Source organism: Marmota marmota, unplaced genomic scaffold (assembly GCF_001458135.2).
Source record: "Marmota marmota marmota unplaced genomic scaffold, marMar, whole genome shotgun sequence".
Lineage (NCBI taxonomy): Eukaryota > Metazoa > Chordata > Mammalia > Rodentia > Sciuridae > Marmota > Marmota marmota.
In genome coordinates this window covers 13993-25320 of record NW_026010427.1, presented here as the reverse complement: position 1 = coordinate 25320, position 11328 = coordinate 13993, and the positions used below count along the sequence as shown (strand labels likewise).

Genomic DNA, 11328 nt, shown 5'->3' with positions numbered 1-11328 from the left:
CCGCGTGGCCAAGATTCACTTGTCTGGGGGCAAACTGTCACGTCCAATAAACTTACTAATTCCTGGCAGGTCTCCTTTCAGCGGAATTTTGCTAGAAGTTTCTCAGCAGGTAGAATCTAGGCGTATTAATGGGTCTCTCTGATCCCGTAAATGTGGAGGTACTGAAAGTGCTGCCTCCTCGCCGGCCGCCATGTTGGGTCACTTGAGGTTCTTTTGCTCAGTATTCCTCACAGATATACTCTTTCTCCTTCTTACTGTCACATCCTCAAAGGTCAGGCCCTCTGCAGCACCAGTGTAACCTATAATCCAGAGTGTACCTCAGTACCTCTCTTGTGTGGTGCTAGAGTCATGGGCTCCTTCTGTACAAGGTATGAAGTCTCAGTGAGAAGAGCAGGGCCTCTTCCTCCTACTTAGGGGACTCAGTGGTGCCAGACTGTGAGGATGGCCTTAGGCCTGAGCTTAAGCAACTCCATTTTTAAAACTCCACTTTGAAACCTGCAGTCTCACCAGGGACACCCACAGAGCCCTCCAGTATGGCCTCAAACAAGTTACTTCTCTTCACCCTGATAAACAAAGTGAAGACTCTGGCAGGCTGGGCTCACCTGATAAGAGGGAAAGGGGAGAAGATCAGAGTGGAGACCACCTGTTTCTGACCCCAGGGTAAATGATGTCACTGAGAAATCCAGTGATAGCTGATAAGGATTGAGGGGGGATCAAAAGCCCCAAAATTTAGTATAAATAATAGAGCAAATGAACAGGGATTCAGCCAGCCAAAACAACGATGCACTTGAGTTGGAGAGACTGATGAGGACATGACATCCCATCACTTGTCATCATTATGGATTCTCTGCATGATCCTCACTGCTCTCAAACTCTACTGCCTCATCTGGACCTTGGTGAGAGCTGCAACTTCTCTCTTTGACCCTCTCCTCAACTGGTCGTGGTAAACCCAGCCTAATTCCCTCCTATGATAGGAAGCCATCTTGACATGGAGGCATAAAAATTTAATTTCATCTTTACTATAAATTACTGCGATTTTTAAACTTGTTTGGAATGCCTGCCCATGCCTTGAACTCACAAATGCTTGGCTTTCCCTGACCAGAGAGCAATCTTCTCTGAAACTTTAGTGGCTCTCATAAATTCTGACTTTCCCTGGCCTGATAATCACCCTCTCTGAAACTCTAATGGTGCCTCATAAATTCTGATGTTGAAATCTAATTTACTCCCTAAGTGCTGACAGTAGACCATTAACTAGCCTTTGTGTTATAGTTGTCAAAATCTTGTTATCTGTAAGTTTGCAAGACTCCCCCCTCCTTTGTGTAACTTTTTGTACTATAAAACTGTGCTCCTAGAGAGCTGTGGGGCTGTCTTCTGTTCCCGCGGTTTTTGGTTTTTAGGAGAGACAGCCCTGGCCGGTTGGAATTACAAGCTTGCTTTAATTTGATTTCAATTGGAGTCGGTAGTCTTTTCTTTGCATTGTGGTTTAACATTTGTCCACTCCATGCTATGAAAAGCCTGCCTTGGTTCCAGACCTGATCACCTGGTCTAAGTGAGTGTGTATCTGCTGGACATAAAGTCTAAGGCTTTAAGACATTTGACCTGACATTTGAACTTAGCACACAGAGGGAATGCCTGTCATTAGCCTGTCATGATTAAGTGTGTTTTTCAGTGCAGTGTTTTTCAGTGCTTAGAATTAATCTATAATTGTTTGCTGTGAATTGATTATGTCTATTGCAGTGCCTAGCATTAAGGATTGTCATTTTTTTTTGTTTAAGAACCTATAGAGTGAAACTGTATTGAGTAACTTGAGTGAATAAAGAATTGAAAAGGGCAGAAGCGTGTGGACATCCTTTATTTCTCCTCTCAATTGTATAAATTGCAATTTTGCACATTTGCAACAGGAACCAATGGCCAAAAACATTCTACAAGTGGGGAAAACCAGAATCCAACATGATCAAGAAAGTCAGAAAAATCAGTCCTAGGAAATATGAAGTAAACAGTGCTAGCACATATGATGTCCTTACTGCTGCTTACTGGTGTCCTTGCTTCCCTGAATGCTGAAGTATAACACCAGAGAAACACAGGGAGGAAAGTGTAGAGTGAAAAGTGGAAGGCTTTATTAAAGGAGAGCAGAAAAGATGCCCTCCCCCCGGAAGAAGGGGACCTGACCCGAAAGGCAGTATTCTTGGAAAGGGGAGGTCTTCCCTTTTTTTATATCCAAGTCTTCTTTTATCCCCCCCCCACATTTCTGTCCTTTGTTCCCTCTATCCTGCAGTGATAGAATGCAGGTGGTATGGCCAAAAGGGGAGAGATAGGTGGAGCAATGCAGTGGGGAGGAGTAATATGGGTGAGAGGGGCCTGGGGTGGTTTGACTAGCACCTCCCTGTTTGGAGGAAGCTACTTCACTAACAGTTTTGTTAGGATGGGTCTGGGGCCTTGGGGACATTAACATTTGAATTTTCCCAGGTGTTTTTCTGGTTTCAGGGGCTCAGATCCAACTTCACCTTCTTTATGGACTCCGTTCTTTATAAGGTCTCCATTTTCTTCTTCTTTTTTTAATTATTATTTTTATTTGTTTTACTTAGTTACACATGATAGTACAGTGATCTTGACATATCATACATTTGAATCACGTGGGATATAATTTCTCATTTTTCTGAGTATACAGGTTGCAGAATTACATTGGTCATGCAGTCACATATATACACACAGTATTAATAATGTTGTTTCATTCTACTGTCCTTCCTATTTCCCCAATCGCTCCCCTCCCCTCCCATCACTTCTCTCTACCTAGAGTAATGCTATTCTTTTTTTCCTCACATCTTCATACATATATTTTGTATAACAGTGAGGGTCTCCTTCCACCATCCATGCAATTCCCTTTCTCCCTCCCTTTTCCTCCCACCCCTCTTTCCTATGTAGAGATAATCTTCTTCCCATGCTCTTCCCCTTATACTGAATATTAGACACAATTTAACTATACTAACTACCTATCTTTATTTTTTTTTATTTTAAAGTTTACTTTAAAAATGTAAATATCTCCCAATATTTAACAGGTAAAGAAAATAGAATATTGGTTTATTTTATGTAGTTGTTATATTTTATTTTATAAATAATACTGATTAAAAATATTTACACACCTACTTTTAAATACACAGTTTAGCACTCTTATTTGTATGGCTTTAAAAGTTATAGCACAAGATCTTTACATTAAGGATTGGGGGGAAAAGATTCCATTCAAAACAAATCCTGATATATTATATACATGTTTTTCTCTGTACTTTATTTTAAATACATTAATTTTTAAATGATGCTCACCTTTTTTTTTTCATCTTGTGGTAAAAGACTAGTGCAACTTTTCATCAAAATAAAGTTTACCACAGATGTAAATGAACTCTCCAAATTGAAAATGGCCCTTCAGCTGCCATTAAATGAAATTTCTCAATCTAACTTAAATGAAAAAGAATTGGTAGTTGTCATTATAAGCAAAAATATGAAGTACTATAGCACTGTCTACATTGCTCCTTATAACACAAACTTTGAAAGAACCAGAGATGTTTCATAGAAAAGTCTAGTTGGTTTTAAAAAGGCACATGGGTGTTTTTGTTTTTTTCTTAACATTCTGGAAATTTTGCCACCACCACTCTTTCTGTTGCAGAGATGGCACCTGTGACTATTGGGGTAGACAAGAATGTTGTTCAAACTAAAGAAAGCCAGCTACAATTTTAACTACACAGTAACCATGCACTTTCTTCATGCAGCCTTGTTTCCTACATATTCAATTTTCTAACATGCATTAGAATACATAAACTTGTATTCTAATGATTTTACATTTGATTTTACAATATGGAAAAAATTTGAGGAAGGACATGACCCAAGGCAGAGAAAACGGTGACAAAGAACCCTTACTACAATGAAAATAGATACTTTCGTACCCAACTATATAATAAGAATATAATCAATTTAAGTTTTCAGAAATATACTTCTCAAAGCTCCCCTTCATTTATGAGAAAGATCCTCCTCTGTGGCATTAACTGGGGTTAGGGGCATCAGTTTGTTTCGATAGAAACAGTTCAGCACAACAGGAAATAGTTTTTAACTTTGGTCCACTTTTCTGTCTGTTTAAGGACAGTCACACTGCCCACAATCAGTTCAAAAACCCAATGTGTAAATTAAAAAATATATTCGTTATTTCTATCTAAAACTGGCATAGCTGTTCTGTCATCATGCTCTGCCTTTTCAACTTGGGAATCCACTGCTGGTTTGGTCTTTAAACCCTCAGCACCTCTGTGATCTTCCCTGGCAGCCTCAGCAGCATCTGCTTGGTTAGGCTCTCTCTCCTCTTGGCTCATGATTTCAGGGGTCACGTGGTCCAAGTCCGCTTCTAGAAGCTCAGTTTGTACTTCCACTGGCATCTGATTTACCCGTTCAACATGCAGCTCCTCTACGTGTACTTCAGTACCTTCTTCAGTCTGAATTCGACCCACTTCTAGATAACTGACTTGGACCTGCTCTGGAAGCTCACTCATGTGTGAATCATGCACTTGGCTGTCCTGAAGCAGATCTGGATGGACTTGTTCCACAGTCACTTGTGCTGAATCCACCTGGACCTGAAGTAATGGTAACACATGCACCTTCCCAACTTGTTCTATAATAGTCATTGATGTCACTGGTTCAGTTTGCACACGTGTTTCTACTGAAAGGACTTCTTCAGTTACTAGACGCTCTGAAATATTATGAGTATCACTGAGGTGCCTCCTTAATTCATTTCCTTGCATAAACCACAAGTCACATAAAGTACAATGGTTGGGTTTATCTCCAGTGTGTATTACCAAGTGATCTTTGAACTGGTCCCAGCTGTTAAACACACTGTTACACACCTGGCATTCATACAGCTTCTTCCTTCCCTTTTTTGCCCCCACTCCAGTTTGGCATGCAGTGAGATGACATTTGAGAGTACTATTTCTAGCAAATCGTTCATGACAATTTGGACACTCAAAAGGTTTTTCACCTGTATGTTTTCAAAGATGCTCTTTAAAATGTCCAAAGTGGTCAAACTGTTTCTCACAGTACTGACATATATGAATTTTTTTCCCAGTTCTTTGCTTCTTACTCACTCCACCTTCTTCAAGGTGGTAACAAGTTAGGTGCTGTTTCCGTGCGCTCTCCCGAAGGTACCTTTTATTGCATATTTCACACTTGAAACTCTCACTGGAGTGTGATTTCATGTGTTCCTTAAAATGGTAAAACAATTTAAATGAACGGTTACATTTCTCACAATGGAACAAGTCCTTCACATGTGACAGCTGAAGTTCCACAATTTCAATACCTTCTACCTGTTTGCTTATGGGGTCAGATGCACAGCCATCTTCTTCTTTAATCTGCCCTTTTTTATCACCTTGTCGGTACTTGCTGGTAATATCTGCCAACAATGCTAAAGCAGAATCATCAGAGGAACCTGTGCTCTGTATGTACTTTATGGACTGCTTGGCAGAAGCCACTTCCTCTAATGTTTCCATGCCTTCATCTTCCACTTCAATTGTGCCTTCAGCAATCTCCACCTCAATTTCAACAGGCTCTGATTCTGCAGATGGCAATGACTCAGTGATAACATTTGAAGTTTCTGCAATCTTTCTTTTTTTTGCCTCATTTTTTCCTGTGGTATTTTCCTCTAATGGAGCTGAATTTTCTTTGTTTCTGACTTCAAGGGCTTTAATAGCTTCTAGCATTTGTAGAAATTCTGCTGCTTTCCATACGTCATTGGCTTCTTCTTCTCCTTGTATCATTAGTTTTGCTGTGTATGTGAACTCAATTAAATGACGAAAGGCCATTTTACTAACACCTTCTATCTCCACCAAAGGTTCCTGAGTAAACTCCTGAAAGAATTTGCAGAAGAACTTACTGCAAGCAGCCAAAACAGCCTTATGGGCCTTAAAATGATGTCCATCGACTATTAGTGTGATATCGGTAAATCGATCCTGCTCTCGTTGTTCATTCAATCGGTCCAGAATCATTTTATGATGTCCAGGAAACTCCTGAAGGCATTCCATCCTCTCTTCAGCCTCTATGGCCTTCGGGTTGCCTCTACAAAAGAGGAGCATGATAACGTACACCCATGAGCTTGTGCTGGGAAACAAAACCCCTAAAGCACAAAACAAAGAAAAAACAAAACTCAGGAACATGAAAAGAAGGGGGGGAGGGTGAGGTAAGAGAGGAAGGTGAGGGAAGAAAGAAAGGCAAGCCGAGTAGCCGCCACGCATTGCGGGCCAGACCCGTGGCTACAGGACTCAGAGCCTGACCTAACTGGAGTCCGGAGACGGAGACGCGAGCTGGAGCGGGGAGGGCAGGGCGCGCAAATCTGGCAATGGAGGGAACCCGACAGCTTTGGTGGCGCTCCAACGGCCCACCAAGCCCTTCTGCCCCGCCCGAGCTCCCGCGACCCACAGCAACTCCCTGGTCGCCTCTCCCTCCCTGGCCCTCCCTCTTCTCCCCCGCCCCGCCCCGACCTGGCCGGTGGCAAACTACCTATCTTTAAATGTGGCTTCAATGTCGCTCAATAAAACCAGCAGGGAAGGGACATTTGGAGCTTAATGATAAGAGCAGATTGCCCATCAGAAACAAGACAGGAAGAAGAGAGGGCCTCAAATCTTTAAAATATGAAAGGAAAAAATCTTTCAACCCAGAATTTTTTACCCATTGAATATTAAGTAAGTATTAAGGCAGAATTAAAATTTTACAAGACATTAAAATTTACCTGCACTCAAACAGTGGTGCATGTCTGTATTCCCAATGACTCAGGAGGCTGAGGCAGGAGGATTATAATTTTGAGGCCAGACTCAGAAACTTCTTGAGAGCCTCAACAACTTAGTGAAACCATGACTCAAAATAAAAAGTAAAAATGCTAGGGTTCTGGTTCTGTTGCAAAGCAACATCTGACCAATTTTTAATACAAAAAAAAAACAACAACAACAACAAAAAAAACAAAAAACAGAACTCACCTGTAGACTCTCACTTCCAGCAAAAGTAAAAGACCCCTCATAGAAGGAAATGACATAATAGTAGAAAAGTTCATTCACAAACTATGTGCAAAACATCAGATATGGTGACAACATGGATAAGAAGAAATAATTCTGAATTTGGTCATCCTTTATAGAAGATCATTGACTATTTGAAAGAAAATATATTTTGGTTTAGATTGTATTACATGGAAATTACATAACATGTATCACAAAAGCTGAAAGGATGAAGAACATATTATGAAGTTCATATTTATCAGTGAAGTATATAATATCAATTGTGTCCATTGTTCATACACACACACACACACACACACACACACACTGTTAACCTTACAGTATGATGAAAATAAAACATCAAAGAAGTATAGATGATAAACTTTACTAGGATTCTTCAAGGAAATAGAATTAATAAGAGACAGAGTAGACATAGAATAAGATACATGTAGATATAGATAGATTGACAGATGTCAGAAAGCAGACATAAAATAAAATGGGTAGGTAGAGGTTACAGATACTATAGATACAATTTTTTTCTGTCTAGTATTTCTTTGTTATTTGCAGGGATTGATAAAGACAGAAATGAAATATTCACATGTTTAGTATAGATGTAGTTTTTTACAAAACATTAGCAATTGATGTTTTGTGAAATCTAAAGATGCAGAACATATAAATATTAAGGGTCAAGTGTGGGGATATATATATATATATATATATATATATATACATGCGATCCTATATCACTTAGCAATAGTGGTATGTCTTGAGAGATACGTTGGTAGGCAAATTCATCGTTCTGTGCAAATGAGGCAGTCCACTTAACACATGCCTGCTACACACCAAGACCATATGGAGTGTGTGTGAATGTATATGGAATACATACATATATATTATATGCTAATATTATGTATATAAAGTATATGAAGCCTACTGCTTCTCTGACCATGAATAAAACAACATGAGATTTGAATCTAGCACAAGAGACAATGAAATGAAGAGACAGTAGCTGCCATCTTGGGGCGGGGAGCAGTGCATCAATCTGGCCATCTAAAAGACTGGGTACACATGAGAGGTATGAGGCTGTTGTAAGCATAGCGCAACATACAGTTTTACATTAAATATTTTTATACTTAGAAGGAGTTCACTCTGATTAACAATGAGAATTATAGTGTAATAAATACAGAGACAACATCATAGATATTTATTATCATTATCACATATTATCTACTGCATATAACTTTATGATACTTATATATGACTGGCTGCACAGTAGCACTGTTTACTCCAATATCACCATACACATGAGTAGTGTGTTATACTTCAAACATAAGATAAAATGACAAAACAAGGTTACAGGAATTTTCAGGTCCATTGTAATCTTCTGAGGCCACCACTATATATGCAGTCTATAATAAACAAACACCATTACAGCAGTGCAAGTTTGGATAGATATAATAGATCTGTATATACAGAAAGAAACACACATATATAGAGAGACAAGTGTTCTACTAAATTGGCTCACATGATTGTGGTGGCTGGTGTGTTCTACATCAGTTGGGCAGGCTGCAGCCTGATAATTCAGTAAAATCTTGAGTTTGAATTTAGAAGGACAGTACTCTGGAAATCTCTAGATTTGCTCTAAAGGTTTTTGACTCTGCATGAGGCCCAGGGACATCATAGAGGGCAACATGTAGGATGAGGGAACTATATTTATTTGGGTTTGTCTTTGTGTGTTTTATTCTGTACCATTGATTTGTATTTCTATTTTGGTGCCAATACCATGCCATTTTTGCTACTATAGCTTTGTAGTATAGTTTAGGGTCTGGCATTGTGATGCCTCCTGCTTCACTCTTCTTGATAAGGATTGCTTTGGCTATTCTGGGTCTCGTATTTTAACTTAACTCAAAGTGTATCAAAGACCTAGAAATTAGACCAGATGACCTAATAGAAGAAAAAGGATGCCTAAATCTTCATCATGTCAGATTACAACCCAACTTCCTTAACAAGAGTCCTAAAGCACAAGAAATAAAATCAAGAATCAATAAATGGGATGGATTCCAATTAAAAAGCTTTTTCTCAGCAAAAGAAAAAATCAATTGAGGGGAAGAAAGAGCCTACATTTTGGGAGTATATTTTTGTCACACACACACATCAGATAGAGCACTAATCTCTAGAATATAGAAAGAACTCAAAAAACTTAACATCAAGAAAACAACCCAATCAATAAATGGGCTAAGGAACTGAGCAAACACTTCTCATAGAAGAAATACAATCAGTCAACATGTACTTTTATTGCATTTTTAAAAACTTAATCAATTTCAATTCAAACTATATTGTTATTTAGGTAAGTCAGTATGTGTCATACACATAGCCACTATGAAAATAAATGCAAAAGGACATGAAGAGATATCCAAAATGGTATACTGGGGAATAATCAACCAATCACAATGGAAACCAGTAGTGGAGCAATGAAGAACATAAAAAAAAAAATAAGTTACATGTAGACAACTAATATCACATTGACAGAGATATTTCATTATCATTAATAACATTAAATGAAAAATATAAGACTTGGTTACTCAATACATAAGAAGCCTGGTTCCCCTTATAGGTTTAACACATTTTCTCTGTTGTATAGAGAAAGGCCACAGATAATTTGACCATTTTCTAATAAAAACAAAACACCTGGTCACAAGACCTGGAACTGAAATGACTCCCCATTCACTGAGAATGCCACCAATCTGTGAGTTATAGGGCAGGTTGGTGTGGGTACAGTAGTCACAGGAGTGACAAAGGCTTTGAGCTCACAAGGAGTACCAGGCTCTTGCTCTGGGAATACTCAACCAGTAGGGGGCAGCAGAGCAGTAGCGAGAAGCAGACAGCAGGCTGCTGAACAGGTTTTGTCCAAGAGTGAAGCCAGCTCTGGGAGCCAAGTGGCGACTAATTTCAGTCTCAAGTTTAGACATCAGAAGAGTCCAAACTATGCCCTATGCCCTGGCCTTCAGTGAGCACATTCTTAGGATCAGGCTAACACAGGATCACCACAGGACATTGTCAAGAGCCTAGGCACAAAGAGTACCTCAGCTGGGAAATGGCCTGTAGGAGCCTGGTCATATCTGTCAGTATGGGCAGCCCTTGCTGGGTAAAACTCACTGGAGGGACAAAGCTGAGGTCCAGGTGCTGTAGCATGGAGCACAGCATGAGAAGATGAATTTAGCAGAGTCTGTGTCATTTTCTCAGCATGAATGCATGGGCCTCCTCCTAATCTCAGGGCAACATTTATCACTGTCCAGAGTCATTGCAGGGATACTGCTCCATACTAGACACTTTAAAACATTACTATACACTTCCCCCTGGCCTTTTCTCTCACCTCCAGGCATATCTTGCCACAGGCTGGGACTCCTATGCTCAGGTGCAGTCTTGGATGAGGAAAGAAGGCATTTGGTCCCTTGTCCCTGGATGGAGTATGCACAGGCTCCCTGAGGAGACTCTCAGAATAACACTGTCACCATCTGCCTCACATCACATTCCTGAACCTTGAATTAACTTCGGTTCAGTGACAGGATCCTGTTGCTTGAGAGATCCTTGACAACCCACCCTACAGAGCTCAGCCATGTTCAAAACTGTGACACTGATGAACTTCATAGAGAATATGGGACCTAAACCTGTTTTCTCCATCACGTTTGAATTCTGACACTTTTAAACATATTACATAAAACATGGATGATTAAAAAATATCATACTCTTGACTATTGCTTGTATATTGTGGATGAGGGATATTTTGAGGCCAGAAAATGTAGGAAACACATAAAACAATGTGGTTACTTAAGTGAACAAGGTATAATGTGTGATATATTTAAAAGCATCCCAACAACCAGAAAAACATTAAACAAAATACCAAAGATGAAAACAAAGTACATCTGGGAAACAATGTGAGCAGAATGAGGAAGATGAGGATCCATTGTCCACTACACCAGGCCCAGCTCAGCCTATGACCAGGCTCCTGAAATATTCACAGTTCTGCTGAAATAGAGCCAGAGAAGAAACAGATCAGAAAAACTGGAACAGTGGTCAGGGGGTCAATTCCTGGAAAAATGACATTGATCAGAGATCATAGAAATCAAGGCTGATTTTTTTGCCCAAAGCATCTTGGAGAAAGGTGAATGCTCAATCTCCAACTTCACTGTCTCTTTTTCTGTACACACAGCTGATTTCATTGACTTCCCATAATTGGTGATTACAAAGGATGGATAATTTGCATAATCATCAGACATGCATTTACCCAAACATCTTGAAAGAAATAAGAGAGGTC

General features: G+C 39.6%; 1 pseudogene; it reads right to left on the bottom strand.

Annotated features, from left to right (window-relative positions):
- Positions 1–4166: 4166 nt before the first annotated feature.
- On the bottom strand, positions 4167–6076 carry LOC107133882 (annotated as a pseudogene).
- Positions 6077–11328: the final 5252 nt, after the last annotated feature.